Genomic DNA, 15,350 nt, shown 5'->3' with positions numbered 1-15,350 from the left:
CCAGATGATATACTCAGTGTACATTGTCATGTGTTCACATGTATATGTTGCATTCATCTGCTTTGTATATGCATTCATGTGAGTTGCTGCTACCTTGTATGTGCAAAGGTGGTAAGGGGGCGGATCCCTCCACCCGTTTTTGTTATTGCTCAATAAAAAGAAATTTGACAAAGAATATAACTACTATAATACTGCTCCTGTGTACAAGAATATAACTACTATAATACTGCTCCTATGTACAAGAATATAATTACTATAATACTGCTCATAGGTACAAGAATATAACTACTATAATACTGCTCCTATGTACAAGAATATAACTACTATAATACTGCTCCTATGTACAAGAATATAACTACTATAACACTGCTCCTATGTACAAGAATATAACTACTATAATACTGCTCCTATATACAAGAATATAACTGCTATAATACTGCTCCTATGTACAAGAATATAACTACTATAATACTGCTCCTATGTACAAGAATATAACTACTATAATACTGCTCCTATGTACAAGAATATAACTACTATAATACTGCTCCTATGTACAGGAATATAACTACTGTAATACTGCTCCTATGTACAAGAATATAACTACTATAAAACTGCCTTCTGTGTACAATAATATAGTGTATTCGTAAAATCTCCAGACCATTTAACTTTTTTTTACATTTTGTTGTCGCAGTCTTGTTCAAAAATAAAATAAAATCAGTCCCCCCATCCCATCCTTCTGCCCTCAATTCACATAATGAGAAAGTGAGAACAGAATGTTAGAAATCTTTGATAATTTACTGAAAAGTAAAATCTTGCACTGACATAAGTATTCACCCCCTTTACTCAGTACTAAGTTAAAGCCCCTTTGGCCGCGATTTCAACCTCCAGTCTTCTTGGGGATCAAGCCACAAGATTTCCACACCTGGATTTGGGGATTTTCTGTCATTCTTCTTTGCAGATCCTCTCAGATTGCATGGGGACCATCGGTGGACAGCCATTTTCAGGTCTCTCCAGAGATCTTCCATTGGTTCAGGGCTCTGGCCGTTGTCCCTCAGCCTCTCCTGTGTTGTCTTCGCTATGTAGGGTCATTGTCTTGTTGGAAGGTGAACCTTCGGCGCCATCTAAGGTCCAGAACTCAGGATCAGGGTTCCATTAAGAATATCTCTGTAATTTGCTGCATTCAGCCTTCCCTCCACCATGACTAATCTCCCTGTCCCTCCAGCATGATGCGGCCCCCACCATGCTTCACTGTAGCAATGTTATTGGGCAGGTGAAGGGCAGTGCCTGGTTTCCTCCAGATATAACGCTTACAATTGAGGTCAAAAAGTTCAATCTTGGTTTCATTAGACTGGAAAATCTTGTTTTTCAGTCTAAAAGTCCCTTAGGTGCTTTTTTGTAAGCTCCAGGTGGCTTCCATGTGTCTGAGGAGAGGCTTCTTTCTAGCCACTCTGCCATAAAGCCCAGATTGGTGGAGGCTGCAGTGATGGTTGACCTGGAAGTTTCTAGCTTCTAGGTCCACAAATATAATTACTATAATACTGCCCCCTATGTACAAGAATATAACTACTATAATACTGTCCCCTATGTACAAGAATATAACTACTATAATACTGCCTCCTATGTACAAGAATATAACTACTATAATACTGCCCCCTATGTACAAGAATATAACTACTATAATACTGCCTCCTATGTACAAGAATATAACTACTATAATACTGCCTCCTATGTACAAGAATATAAACTACTATAATACTGCTCCTATGTACAAGAATATAACTACTATAATACTGCCTCCTATGTACAAGAATATAAACTACTATAATACTGCCTCCTATGTACAAGAATATAAACTACTATAATACTGCCTCCTATGTACAAGAATATAACTACTATAATACTGCCTCCTATGTACAAGAATATAACTACTATAATACTGCCTCCTATGTACAAGAATATAAACTACTATAATACTGCTCCTATGTACAAGAATATAACTACTATAATACTGCTCCTATGTACAGTAATATAACTACTATAATACTGCTCCTATGTACAAGAATATAACTACTATAATACTGCCTCCTATGTACAAGAATATAACTACTATAATACTGCTCCTATGTACAGGAATATTACTACTATAATACTGCTCCTATGTACAAGAATATACTACTATAATACTGCTCCTATGTACAAGAATATAACTACTATAATACTGCTCCTATGTACAAGAATATAACTACTATTATACTGCTCCTATGTACAGGAATATAACTACTATAATACTGCTCCTATGTACAAGAATATAACTACTATAATACTGCTCCTATGTACAAGGATATAACCACTATAATACTGCTCCTATGTACAGGAATATAACTACTATAATACTGCCCCTATGTACAAGAATATAACTACTATAATACTGCCTCCTATGTACAAGAATATACAGTCATGTGAAAAAATTAGGACACCCTTTGAAAGCATGTGGTTTTTTGTAACATTTTTAATAAAAGGTTATTTCATCTCCGTTTCAACAATACAGAGAGATTAAAGTAATCCAACTAAACAAAGAAAACTGAAGAAAAGTCTTTTCAAGATCTTCTGTAAATGTCATTCTACAAAAATGCCTATTCTAACTGAGGAAAAAGATAGGACACCCTCACATGTATTCCCTCTTAAATTGGCTCAGATCTCACACAGGTATATCACACCAGGTGCACATAATTAGTAGATCGTTACTCTGCATGTTGAATGAGGCTTGCCCTATTTAAACCTCAGACATTTAGTTTGGTGTGCTCCTGACTGTTGAAGTGAGAGTGAGCACCATGGTGAGAGCAAAAGAGCTGTCAGAGGACTTCAGAAAAAAGATTGTAGCAGCCTATGAGTCTGGGAAGGGATTTAAAAAGATCTCAAAAGATTTTGAAATCAGCCATTCCACTGTCCGGAAGATAGTCTACAAGTGGAGGGCTTTCAAAACAACTGCCAACATGCCCAGGACTGGTCGCCCCAGCAAGTTCACCCCAAGAGCAGACCGCAAGATGCTAAAAGAGGTCTCCAAAAACCCTAAAGTGTCATCTCGAGAACTACAGCAGGCTCTGGCTACTGTTGATGTAGAAGTACATGCCTCTACAATCAGAAAGAGACTGTACAAGTTTAACTTGCATGGGAGGTGTGCAAGGAGGAAACCTTTGCTTTCCAAGAGAAACATCGAGGCCAGACTGACATTTGCCAGAGATAAAGTTGACAAAGACCAGGACTTCTGGAATAATGTTCTTTGGACAGATGAGTCCAAAATTGAATTATTTGGACACAACAGCAGAGGACATGTTTGGCGTAAACCAAACACAGCATTCCAAGAAAAGAACCTCATACCAACTGTGAAGCATGGAGGTGGAAGTGTCATGGTTTGGGGCTGCTTTGCTGCAGCAGGACCTGGTCAGCTCACCATCATAGAATCCACGATGAATTCTACTGTGTATCAGAAGGTGCTTGAAGAACATGTGAGACCATCAGTTAGAAAATTAAAGCTGAAGCGGAACTGGACCATGCAACATGACAATGACCCAAAACATACTAGTAAATCAACCAAAGATTGGCTGAAAAAGAAGAAATGGAGAGTCCTGGAATGGCCAAGTCAAAGTCCAGATTTGAATCCCATTGAGATGCTGTGGGGTGACTTGAAAAGGGCTGTACGTGCAAGAAACCCCTCAAACATCTCACAGCTGAAAAAGTTCTGCATTGAGGAGTGGGGTAAAATTTCCTCAGACCGATGTCGAAGACTGGTAGATGGCTACAAGAACCGTCTCACTGCAGTTATTTCAGCCAAAGGAGGTAACACTCGCTATTAGGGGCAAGGGTGTCCTATCTTTTTCCTCAGTTAGAATAGGCATTTTTGTAGAATGACATTTACAGAAGATCTTGAAAAGACTTTTCTTCAGTTTTCTTTGTTTAGTCGGATTACTTTAATCTCTCTGTATTGTTGAAACTGAGATGAAATAACCTTTTATTAAAAATGTTACAAAAAACCACATGCTTTCAAAGGGTGTCCTAATTTTTTCACATGACTGTACCTACTATAATACTGCTCCTATGTACAAGAATATAACTACTATAATACTGCTCCTATGTACAAGAATATAACTACTATAATACTGCTCCTATGTACAAGAATATAACTACTATAATACTGCTCCTATGTACAAGAATATAACTACTATAATACTGCTCCTATGTACAAGAATATAACTACTATAATACTGCCTCCTATGTACAAGAATATAACTACTATAATACTGCCCCCTATGTACAAGACTATAACTACTATAATACTGCCTCCTGTGTACAAGAATATAACTACTATAATATTGCTTCTACTTTTTATGTATGACAAGCAGAGAGCACTTTTCATTACTGGATTATCTTTTGTACATTGTGAACTCATCAATATTTATTTCCAGCATGAGATCAGAGGATACAGAGCCTCCGTGTATGGAACCTGATTAACATGCATGGAGAATATCTGTGCAGAGCGTAACTTACTGAATACTACATAATGACAGGACGCACTAGCGTGTGGGGTCCATGATGTGGAATTTTCCTTCTTATACCATACGACAGGAATGGACAACTGTATAAGACGACTGCACACATGAGCTGACAATCTACAAAAGGTCAGGGGAGACTTCCAATTTGAGGCTGTGTCCCCACAGTGCCCTGAGGTACCTCTTCCCCAGCAATACACAGCAGGTGGGAGATGTTATCAAACCTGGAGACTAAAATCACCATCCATTTTAATGTTATCCTGAGGTGAGGTGACTTGGGCTCTAAAGGGAAAAGCGTTGGTGATGACTCCATACACAACACCATTAATTTAATGGAACCTGACAAAACCCCAAACATTGCACAAAGCAAATGAGGACACCCTAATAATACCCGTAAGAGCATGACGCATGCGGTGATCATCTATTGTGTTGGTATTATTGAGTCTCATTTTCCAGCTCTACTTCTATACCAACTTCATCCTCTGTTCTCATCCCTTGCCTTGTCCCACCATCACCTTTCCCTCATATTTTAGGCGTTCCTCAGCAGGGGTGTAGCTATAATTTGTGCAGAGGTAGCACGTGCACCTCTGCCCTGGTGCCTGAGGGTATCTGACGGTCCCTCTGAGGCCATTATTATAAGCGGTACATGGAAGTTGAGGCCCAGGAGCTATAGGTCACACTTCTGCTCTTCATATTTCATCCTAACCCCTCCTGATGTTCACCCTTTCCACGTTTCTATGTCCTTTTAGATTTAATATTGAAACCCTTTCAAAAGTTCTCCCGGGCGTGTCATTCTTCTCCCTGGCACGGAGCGCATCCAATCAGCGCGCTTCGCTCTTAGCCAGGGAGAAGACGCTCCAGTTCTCGCGAGATTCGCGAGAACTGGAGCGATTTCATCCATCCGGAGCCGGCGCCATCTCGCGAGAACTGGAGCGTCTTCTACCTGGCTAAGAGCGGAGCGCGCTGATTGGATGCGCTCCGTGCCAGGGAGAATGACACGCCCCCGGGAGAACTTTTGAAGGCCCGCCCAGTTGAGCCGAATGGCTCATTAGCATACAAGGCGCCAAATATTCCGGGGGGCAGCGCGGACAAACGGGGGTACTGATTGAAAAATGAATGACTGAATAAGCAATACCGGGGGCATGTAAGTAAGGCTATATCTTTAGTTTAACTTTCATCTTCAGGTAAAAGGTCCTCTTTAAATTTCATTTTTGCCTTCTCCTCATCTGCTTCTCCTCACATGTAGTCCTCATAACACTTTACATTTCCCAAATACAACCCTATCTACCATATTTCTTGCACCATAAGACGCACCTAGGTTTTAGGAGGAGGAAAATAAGAAAAACATATTCATCAGACCTGAGATTACACCCCTAATATTCATCCGATCCCCAATCTTCATCAGACCTTAGATTATCCTTCATTTTTCAACAGACAGATCAGACCCCCATTCCTCATCAGACCCCAGATCAGACCCCCATTCCTCAGATCAGACCCCATTCCTCATCAGACCCCCATTCCAGATCAGACCTCAGACCCCAATTCCTCACCAGACCCCCAGATGAGATGTTAAATAAATGAACCTCTCTTGCTATAGACGCCGCTACCACTCTCAGATCCTAATGCTAATTCTGTACTCACCACTCCCTGGTCTCCTTCTGCTGGAGCTGCATGCTGTGCTGTGACCTGACGTTGCACAGCGTCAGGTCATAGTGCACACTTACGCCAGCAGATGACCAAGGAACGGTAAGTAGAGCCAACACAAGGAGCGCTATATTCACTGCTCCCTGGTCCTACTGTGCACTAGTGAGCGCTTCCATTGTGGGAGCACTCACTAGTATTCGCTTCATAAGACACAATGCTATTTTGCTCCCACTTTTGGCCAAAAAGTGCTTCTTATGGTGCGCAAAATACGGTAATTCTCAAAGCCCTTACACCCTGGCATCCCATTATCTGATCTTTGCGCCCTCAGAAGGAGTTGTATGCGATTAGAAGAATATGGCTGCTTTCTTCTAAAGACAGCGCCACATCTATGCACTGGTTGCATGTTGTATTGCAGCTCAGCTCCATTGAAGTGAATTGGACTGAGATACAATACCGCATACAACCTGTAGACAGAGGTGGTGCAATTTCTAGAAAACAGACTTAGAAGGCAGTCATGTTGGCGACCTTCAGCGTCCATGACGTCCTCAACACTGGGGCACACCGCCATCCTACTGAAGTGAATTAGCATAGATTATGGACTTGTCGGTAATGCTCATGCCCTTTCGCTCGTGACCCCTGGTCATGTGCAGCACCCGTCTGGCGGGTACATGGCGCAGGGCACTTTTATCCTGACCCCCAGTTGGTGCTTCTCTGACAGGTACGGCAGATTGATGGTATTTGGGAATGTAATCAGCAGCACAAGTCTGTGTTTGTGGAGGGTGGGGAAACAGGAGCTGCGAGAGATAGGGACGCTAATCTCATGTTGATGGGCACTGACGATCAATAGTGGTTTATTTGATTTAAGTAGGTGCAATTTGCACTTTTTTTTATTTTTTATATATATTAACCTTTTCATGACCACGGCGTAGTTATGGCATACATAATATTATAGTTATATAACAACTGTTATTATGTTCAATGCTAAATTTACTGAACATTAAGTGGCCACCTAGGACGCATCACTTTTAAAGGGGTTGTCCCACGAAAAAATATATTCTACATCTTTCAAACCAGCACCCGGATCTGAATACTTTTGTAATTGCATGTAATTATAAACATTGTATAGCCACTGAGTTATAAAAAAAAAAAAATCTGTATAGCGCCACCTGCTTTGTTCCTCCGTCCACCTTAGTAACATCACTGAGGTCGCACATGCTCAGTTCCATCTTTCAACTGCCACAAATCATATCGGACAGTTACAGGGAAAGAGGTGCTACAGAAAGAACACACCTTCTGAGTTGTGATAGGGAGAGAACTGTACTAGAAAAGAAACATGCCCCGTGACAAAGGACACACCCCTTAAGCTGGCAGCTTGAAATTTCTTTATTTTTTGAATTAATCATGGAATAACCCCTTTAAATTAAAGAGCGACCCTTCTCTGTATTCTGCTCATTTCCAAATAATAATCTGAGTCTGGTTGCTATGGAAGCACTCCCTGACAACCTCACCTTGTAGCTGTTAATTAAGCATTGTTTCCATGACCACCTAGACTGTTCAGCTTTATTGTGGTTGCTATGGAAGTGCCTTCTGACAACCTCATCCACAGGTGGTGGCCACCTAGACTTTTCAACGCAATTCTGGTTGCTATGGAAGAGCTTCCTAACAACTTCTGTTAAGCACTGTATCCATAGCAACCAGGCTGCCTTAAACAGTACTCATTTTTTTTTTTTTATTGGCTTACTGTGGTGTAATTCACTATGGGGGTAGATTTATAAAACTGTCTAAATGAAAGTCTGTCTTTGTTGCCCATGGCAACCAATCACAGCGCAGCTTTTATTTTCCAAGAGCGGAATATGAAATGAAAGCTGCACTCTGATTGGTCAGGCATGGGACCCTGTATGGGTTATCATCTATAAATGATGGGCTTCTTACCAACCCCAATAGTTATGATACCTCGGAGCAGGTCTGACCCAATGCCTTTGATCACGCCCTTGGGGGTCTATAGGTTTGAATCCAACCACAGTATCTAGGCGTTTCCAGTTGGGGACATGAAATGGTTAACAGGCAGAGCAGCTATCAGTTTATTACACCAGTGCCATCCACACATGGTGCTCAATCCTTCATCGAGAGTTTACTGGAGGTTTTATCAGTGACCTATATTCCATTTAATGGCCGTGGCTGCAGAATCAAGGGCACTACTGAAGTTACGTCCTCCGGTTTAGACTCTGCATAAAGAAAACTTGTGCCAGCATCAAGAATTAAAGGGTTCTTCCAACTCATCTATATGCTCCATTAGAACATATCTATTTCACTGCTCCACTCACCCTGCCCAGTGGCCCGAACCCATTGTCCTTTTCCAGGCGGTCCAGGCAGCAGGGTCCACACAGGCTCACTACCGCCAGCTATTAAAGAGCCAACATGCATGTCCTTATCTTCACCAGCCAATGGCTAGAAGTCTTGATACAGTTAAGGCACCTTACCATGTGGGAACCTGCCTGAGCAACAGCTTCATTAGCTTGCTAAGTTCCCTGATCTGCTGTCTGCCCGTGTACTGAACTCTGCCTGTTTACTGTTCTCTGACCCTCTGCTGCCTGACCTCCATATTGACCCTTCAGTGCCTGACCAGACCTGTGCCTGTTACCTGTATTGATTTAAGGCTGCCTGGCCTGACCTCGAACTGTTAGCCTGTAAAGTTTCCTGATCTGCTGTCGGCCCATGTAATGAACCCTGCCCGTTTACTGTTCTCTGACCTTCTGCTGCCTGGCCTGACCTCCATATTGACCCTTCACTGCCTGACTAGACCTGTGCCTATTACCTGTATTGACTTTAGGCTGCCTGCCCTGACCTCGAACTGTTAGCCTGTAAAGTTCCCTGATCTTCTGTCTGCCCATGTACTGAACCCTGCCTGTTTACTGTTCTCTGACCTTCTGCTGCCTGAGCTCCATATTAACCCTTCACTGCCTTCCCAGACCTGTGCCTGTTACCTGTATTGATTCTGCCCTGACCTTGAACTGTCCCTGACTACATATTCTGCCTGACACCTGGTGTCGCCGACCTCCGTGGGTTAGCTATTAACCACACAGACACAACTCCAGGAGGTAGCGGCCTGGTGGTTCCCCTGCAGAAAAGTCCTGATCCCTATATAGGGGTTAAAGGGTGAAAACCAGGGAACTGCCAGCATAACGCCTGTAGAATTAGCCCCAAATCTATTGGTTAACACACTCACTGCCTTAAAGTGTAACTGTCATATTTTTTTTATTTGCTAGTTTACTAGAGCTAGGCATGTATACCTGAGTTAGTCTGTCAATGATTGTCAAAAGATCTGTAATTACCTTATAATAGCTTTCATTAATGTCCTCTGTCCCTTTCCACTGCTCTCTTAGAAGACCGTTGCCAGGGCTAGTCTGTCTTCCTTTTAGTATAAACAGAAGACAGAGGGGCGGTCCTTCACACTGCATGCCTGCATTAGGCTTAAAGAGGACCTTTCACTACTTTACAAATGAAAAACTAACTATACCTGTGGGCAGAGCGGCGCCCAGGGGTCCCCCTGCACTTACTAGTAAGTCTGGGCGCCGCTCCGTTCGCCCGGTATAGGCTCCGGTGTCTCAGCTCCGTCTGACTGATTTCTTGTAGGAGGCGTGTCCCTTGCTGCACTGCTGGCCAATCGCAGCGCACAGCTCATAGCCTGGCTATGAGCTGTGCGCTGCGATTGGCCAGCAGTGCAGCAAGGGACACGCCTCCTACAAGAAATCAGTCAGAGGGAGCGCAGACACCGGAGCCTATACCGGGCGAACGGAGCGGCGCCCAGACTTACTAGTAAGTGCAGGGGGACCCCTGGGCGCCGCTCTGCCCACAGGTATAGTTAGTTTTTCATTTGTAGAGTAGTGAAAGGTCCTCTTTAAGTGAGGAGGGGTATCTCTCAGGAATCCAATCTGATTGGCTGGCAGGGAGCTGCTGGCTACAGCAAGTGTGTTTGGGAAGTGAGGGAAAGCAGTTTTGGCCTCAGAACTGGCAGAGGAGCCATCTTGAGAAGGTTTTCATATTTTAAATGTTTAAACAGCCGTAACTAAGGGAAAAACTCAAGGAAAACAGTGGTATGTGAAGAAACTAAAGATTGCTTTATGCATAATGCTGCTGCAGCAGTAACATATGCCAAAGTTGATTTTTTGATGAAAACATGAGTTACTCTTTAACAATATAGATATCATAAAGCCCTGAGACCCCCTTGTCTGTTAGCCAGAGCAAAGCTGGAAGTGGCACTATAAAAGGGCACCATAGCTGAGGATATATATGGCTTATAGTACTATAGCTGGTGGGTAACAGGCACTACTGTGGTTGGCTCTATTTTATGGGCACTAATACGCTCCATGAGCAAATATATGGACACCACTAGAGCTGGCGGCACTGTTTGGGGACTCCTGCGTGATTGAAGCTATGGTGCTGACAGTACCAGAGACTGGTACTTGGTCAATTCCATACAAAGAAACATTCAAAACAGTTTTAGTTTGTGGTGGAAGGGCACCAACCCCAAATTTTCGCCCTGGGAGAAAAAAAACTTAGCTTTGTCCTTGCCATATACCCAAATATTATAATGCTGACCAACCAACCGAGAGGGCATCCAATTCCCAAAATTCATCCTTTTTCATTTCCGCTGGTTCAATAAAATTAATCAGAATCTGATTCATGTGGGAGATGATGCTCAGGACAGGTAAACATACCTCAAATAGTATACCCCCCCCCCCCCTTCCTTTTTTTTGGAAAGACGTGATAGACTGAGGTTAAATTCCCTCCCTGGACTTGGAACTGACGTCAGCTCCATCTGTACCTGAAACCCAACACTACCTGACAGAGGCGGCCCGCTCAATGGTTCTCTACTTATGAATCTGAAACAGGGCCAGGTGCAGGGTTACGATCTGCGCACAAGTCCAGTGATGTAACAGTTCCCTATTCATACCATCCCCAGCGTGCGCTTTACTAAGGCCAGCTATCAAACCTGAGACAGTCACACTTTACCAAAATATATCGTAGGTGTTTGGTTCAGATAATCCATTTCATATACGCAAAAATTAGGAAAGTGGATATTGATAATGGATGAAGTCCCCACTCATGACCTCAGAGTAGAAAGAGGGCCCATGAAGATCACCTCTCATTCTGGAGGAATCAACACGTCATTTACTCGACATGTAAAAGGTGTAATGCATAATTTCTCCTGGGGGGGTGCTGTAGGGTAATTGATTCGTTTTCTCTACAAATTAGAGCTGAGCGACTAGATTGCTTGTCCATAGTGAATACCTCCTTGGACAACTGGTATATAACTTCCCAAGATAAGTTATTTTGATTGGTGGGTCTGATATTCATTACATTATCTTGTGACGGGTCTCATTATTTAAATGTTCTTCACAAGGTAACGTTCACAAAGAAAAAAAAAAAAAACTCTTGTAAAACTGACCACAACTGTGATAAGCCAGCCGCAGTGACATATTAAGAGCAAGCATCTGCCAGAGCAAGCGGCACGATATAAATAAACCACACCGATTCACATGAATAGGGCGTTTTATGGCGGCACATGACTTCCTATCTGCTACACCCATAATATCAGTCTCATATCGCCCTATTGTTGTCCTGGTTTGTTTTCTCCCAAGACAGATATTGCAGAAAATGAAGTAGTAAAAGTCCTTGTATTCTAGTCGTCTGTTTTCAGGAAGCAGATGCTGGGTGACCACCACTGGTGGCAGCCATGACAGGTCCCACCTTAATCAGTAATTAGAATTCCACCATTTTTTACATTCATACGACAGCGGTGTGACAATCGTTTTTTATTTCATCCAGTTTTTATAGACCGACAGCCCCCATACAGTTGAAGGGGACTGTTTTTTTAAACAACTGTTTCTCAGAAAGGAATCAGTGAAAAAAAATAACTGCCTTTAAAAACTGATAAACTGTCAGTTTTTCATGGCCATTTTGCATCTATTTCCTGGCATTCGATCAGATTTTAAAATATATATATAAAAGACCCCTCTTAGTGTCACCCAGTATATAAAAGGCCCTTAAAGGGGTTATCCTGGAAAAGATAATGATGCCTTATCCTCAGGATAGGTCATCATTCTCACATCTGTGGGGGGGTCTAAGTCCTGGCACCTCAGCCATTTTAGGGAGCCACAGCTTGGGTGAGCGACGCAGGCTCCCAGCAGCTTTCCGAGCACAGTGCCGTACATCGTATAGTGGCACTGCTTGGTATTGCAGCTCTGCTCCATTGACCTGAATGGGGCTGAGTCGCAACTAGGCCGTGTGACCGATGTACGTGATGTGTCTGGTCTAGGAAGAGGCCGCGGCGCTCAAGGCCTCTTCTTGCAGCTGATTGGCAGGTTTCCCCTTCGTTATTTATCCAGGCACTGTGACGTTATGTCTGGAACTGAAGGTCAGCGGGAACCACTACTGGTAGTTTGAAATTTTCTATAATCCGGCAATTTGAGGATTTCACAAGACTTTCCAAATACAGCTTTATGCCCCATTGCTACGGACACATTGCAACCAGAACCCTGCCAATATTGACCCAAGTACCTTCATAGAATAGGATGGTCGACTCTCATCAGATTTCAGATACGGGATTGTGGCTTTCTCCCAACCACTGGGGAAACTCAGGTGCTCAGTTTACAGACATTAGAGACCAACTGGGGTAAGATGGAGTCTTGTGAGGGCACAGCGAGACCTTACCGCCATACAAAACCCTGATGTTTGCGTGGTAACATACAAAGAGGCGCAGCTTCCCAGGTGGGAGATAAGACAGAGCTTACGGGAAAGGTGAGAGCGGAGCAATCCTATTTATAGGTAATTGATTATTTATGGCCCTAACGAGAAATAATCTCTATTCATTAAGAGATTTCTCGGCAACACCGAGCCCTCAGCACAAACTGAGCAATGGCAGATCAGATAAAGGGAAGATACTAAGCAGAAGGCTTAGCGTAAGTGCTGGGGCAGGTGACATGGAAAGCTCGCCCCGGGATGACCAGAAGCCTTCCGCTGAGTCCAAGGATTAGGCGAGACTCGGGGCTGTGTACGGAGGAAACGCTATTTATGATATACCGTTTTGGGCCTATGGAAGTGTGAAAGCCTCAGAGGTGCTCAATGTCAGGCAGCAGCTGCAAAAGCCATTAAAGGGAACCTGTCACCGGGATTTTGTGTAGAGAGCTGAGGACATGGGTTGCTTGATGGCCACTAGCACATCCACAATATCCAGTCCCCATAGCTCTGTGTGCTTTTGTGTAAAAAAAATTATATAAAATCGGCCTCATCTCAGGTTAATTTGCATATATATCAACTCGGTTTTTTTAACACAATAAAAGCACACAGAGCTATGGGGACTGGATATTGCAGATGTGCTAGCGGCTATCTAGCAACCCATGTCCTCAGCTCTATACACAAAATCCCGGTGACAGGTTCCCTTTAAAGGTGTGTTCCATTTGTTTGAAGTTATCCCCTATCCACAGGGGTTCCAGCGGTAGCCCAATACCTCCTGCAGCCCCCCTAAAAAGAACGGCGTGGCCACTCCATTAATTTATTTGGAAATTCCGGAGATAGCTGACGGCACACAGTCGCACAGCAGCCACCCCTCCATTCACCCCTATGGGGCTTCCGAAAATATCCAAGCCCAAGAGCGGTGAATAGAGGGTAGCCACGCATGCGCGGCTTGCTTTCTGTTCACGTCAGGATCCCTAGGGTGGGACCCGCACCTATCTGACATTTATGGCATATACTAGCAACATACTATCAATGTCACTGATGGGAATACCCCTTTAAAGAGGTCGTGCCATGAAAAATATTTTACCGTTTTCAAACCAGCACCTGGCTCTGAATACTTTTGTAATTGCATGTAATTAAAAATGTAGTATGGCCACTGAGTTATTCAATAAACTGTCTGTATAGCGCCACCTGCTGGTTGTTCTTTAGCTTGTTTCTTGTCCCCCTCACTGAGGTGGTCGCACACGCTCAGTTAAATAAATCTTTAACGGTCACCAGCCATATCTTCTGTTAGAAGCTGTGACAGTTAGGGCTCATGCACGACCGTATGTATTTTTCGGTCCGGAAAAAAAAAAAATTGATGACAACCGTGTTACATCTGTATTTTTTGCAGATTCATTGTAACGATGCCTGTCCTTGTCCACAAAATGGATAAGAATAGGACATGTTCTATTTTGTTTGCGGAACGGACTTGCGAACATAAGGATACGGAGTGCACGCCGAGTCATTTCCGTTTTTTGTGGCCCCATTGAAATGACTGGTTCCGCATAAAAGGCCGCACAAATAGCAGAACGGACAAAAATATGTTCGTGTGCATGAGCCCTTACTGGGAGAGAGCTACAGCAGAAAGGACACGCTCTTTAAGAAAGAAAATGCAACCCCAAGCTGTGATAGGCTTGAAAGCTACAGCAGAACCCCCCCTCCCTCCCCCTGAACTGCCAGGCTGAAATACATCTAGCAGGAACAACTGGAGCAATGAATGGAGACCTCTGGATCCATGTGAGGTACAGGGCTGGTTCTAGCTTAGAAAGAGATTCTCATGTGCTTTAAAGGCCCAAACTAGGCTAGTCACTAAGGGGTTAAAGGGTTGTTCCCATCTTGACATTGCAGCATGTCCATATTTTTGGCACATCCGATAGGTGTTGGTCCTATGTCGGGGATCCCCACCTATTTTGAGAACAGCTCCCATCTCACAGCCACAATGAATGGAGGGGTGGTGGCGCCTGCGCAGCTCTCTCCGCTCACTTCTAAGGGAGTTCTCATAGAAGTGAACGGAGAGAGAGACATAAATGTCCAGGTGAGAATAACCCTTTAAAAAATTGCTCTGCCCACTTTTTTGTCATCACGTTACTAAAAGTTGTCTGTAATGTTAAAGGGTTTGTACACTTTGATAGAAAAGTCCACTGCGATGAGCTGATCACAGGCTCCTGCTGCTGGAAACCCCAGAAAACCGCAGGGGGAAGAATCTAGCACCAAGCAGTCAACTTCGCAGCAGCGCCACCACAGGAGAAATGAAACATTGCACAGATTCCATCGATATCAGTGGGATGTCGGGTCCTCCGGGGGGGTGGACGCACCTTGAAGCTGCTCTCCACTATGGCTCATATAATAGATAAGGATCCTGAATGTCGGTCCCTCCTC

Source organism: Bufo gargarizans, chromosome 8 (genome assembly GCF_014858855.1).
Source record: "Bufo gargarizans isolate SCDJY-AF-19 chromosome 8, ASM1485885v1, whole genome shotgun sequence".
Lineage (NCBI taxonomy): Eukaryota > Metazoa > Chordata > Amphibia > Anura > Bufonidae > Bufo > Bufo gargarizans.
This window is presented reverse-complemented; position numbering follows the sequence as displayed.